Source organism: Palaemon carinicauda, chromosome 29 (genome assembly GCF_036898095.1).
Source record: "Palaemon carinicauda isolate YSFRI2023 chromosome 29, ASM3689809v2, whole genome shotgun sequence".
NCBI lineage: Eukaryota > Metazoa > Arthropoda > Malacostraca > Decapoda > Palaemonidae > Palaemon > Palaemon carinicauda.
This window is the reverse complement of record NC_090753.1, coordinates 43,327,412-43,329,911: the sequence shown is the minus strand read 5'-3', so window position 1 is coordinate 43,329,911 and position 2,500 is coordinate 43,327,412.

Genomic DNA, 2,500 nt, shown 5'->3' with positions numbered 1-2,500 from the left:
GAGGATTTACTTCCTTAAGGATCCGTATACCATTTGTCCGGCTGCATATAGTTTGATCATTATATTTTATACTGCTCTATATACCTTAAATGTTTTGTAGGAAAATTTAACCAGTTGCTTTAAAATCGACTAAGATATTTTTGTTAACTGGAATAATGATAGAGGAAATGGATATATATTGTATAAAAGATCTGAGTGGCACCACTTACTCATGGAAGCATGCTTCACAATGCAATTTTTTTTTTTACTTCGATGGAGATTGTAAAATGAAATACAAATCTCCAAATGCCTTATTCCGGAATCCAGCTAATGAATATCTTGTCTTGGTGTCACACAAATATCAAATAGTTCCAAGTTGGAATGGTCAAGTGAAGGTGTTTCTGCTGCCGCTTGGGAGAGATTCTTTTATGAAGGCACAGTAAGAAGCTAAGAACCAAAGTTGACGCCCTAAGACGAGCACCGAGGCAGAACGGCATTCATTTTAAAGATATTTGATAAATAAATGAATAAATAATAATAAAAAGAAACACAAATATTAAATAATGAATCAGTGGATGGAGGAAGAAGCTCGGGAAATAAAATCTAAAGAATGAGAGGAAATATTTAGGAATCCATGAGTATCGCTCCTCAGCTGTATGAGTTAGTGATTAAATGGACAATCAAACTTTTATTGCCGAGATATTTTAATATTTGGTTTTTCCTTTCCCCTACTCACGGCACCAGCTGTAGAAATTGTGGTTCAACTAATACCCTGATAGGCTGAGGAGCTGGTATGGATAGCTTTTGCTCGAACAACCCGAACTAGAGCTTCACGGATAGTAATGCATTTTTCGCTTGTTAAGCGCCCATCTACCTTGCATAATTTACCCGGTCAAGAGACCTACATCTAGCACCCCATAGCTGGGTTAATTCAGGCACTTGATCACTGTAAAAACAGGACTTTATCATACAAAGCTAAGCGTATTTGAATCAAGATTATAAGACCTTTGTGCATGAAATGATAAGAAGTTGGTTTGATCTCAAAGCTGTTTAATTTCTCAAGATAAAGCTACTAGCAATTATATAATCATTGATAACTTACAATCAGGGTATTAGAATGGAGAATCATTTCGTGCTTATGCCATCTATTCGTGTATATTTTCAGGAAAAGTTATAGTAGAATTCATTTTGGGAAAATAGGTATATCATAGTTTCATAACAAAATTTATGAAAATTATGTCGTTCTGAAACTATGATTTGTCAATAAAACAAACTTTTTAAACCCTTTGCCAGAATGTGATAGCGTCCTCATCTACCTCAATATAAGCTATGTTTGATACGAAATAATAATTTCTGATTGTATTCAAAGCGTTTTGCAGCCATCAGTATCTAATATATCCATCATCGATTATCTATTATGCAAAGTTGATACTTAAATTTCGTTACTTATCGACCTTCCATCAACAGCAGCTATTCTATTCTACTGCTGCTATCTTTTACAAATCAACTAATAATGAATTAGGTTAGCCAAATTTACTAGAACATTGACGGTTATCAAATAAATCTCAGGCAATGATACAATATCTTACAGGCTGTATCATGAGTCTACAAGTAGCCTGTCTCCACAACACCTGAAACAGAAATGACTTTCCTAATTGCTCAGTGTCGGAATGGCCGGGCCAGGGGGATTGAAGGAGAACAACCCCCCCCCCCCCCCTTCCCTGGAAAGTGTCTACTTGGTCCCTCTTACGAAAAAAGTAGCAATTGAAAAATAGTAGTGTGTGTGTGTATATATATATATATATATATATATATATATATATATATATATATATATATATATATGTGTGTGTGTGTGTGTGTGTGTGTGTGTGTGTTTTGTATTTGTATTGAAAAGTTGAGACGTCAAATGATTATACAGAATTGAAATATGGCAACTCGATTGGTAACATTTGTATACTTTTTCTAACAAAGACGGCCCATTACCGTCTGATTCGCTAAGGTTTGAGAATGCTCCGCCCATTTCGTAGAAGTTGTAAGAAGAGCAACTCCGTGTCCGTTTTGTCATGGGAGCACCAGAGACATCTGACGAAAGATTTCACCTGAGTGTCGGCGTTCTTTTGATTCTAACTGTACCTCTGCACATTGGTGACACCAGAGTGACCAGTTCCCTAACCGAGTTCTTGTTGCAATTGAAGTCAATTTTGTATGTATAGGGAAGAAACATTTTTATTTTCATAAATATTATACTGGGTAGAATTATTTTAAAGGATGAAGTGTATCACAATAACCTCCTCAAAGTGATATTAGTACTTACATAGAGCATTGTCAATTTGTTTGTATATACATGGATAAAAAGAGTTTAAAGTATTATAGGCAACAGTGACTGTCTTTTAATCTTTAAATTAAATCTATTGATAACGATAAATTGTCATGAGGACTATGTCGCTCTTCACAAAAAACTACCATTTATTTTTCCAAATTTGCTACGACTAGAGTAGTAAAATTAACAGAAAATAAT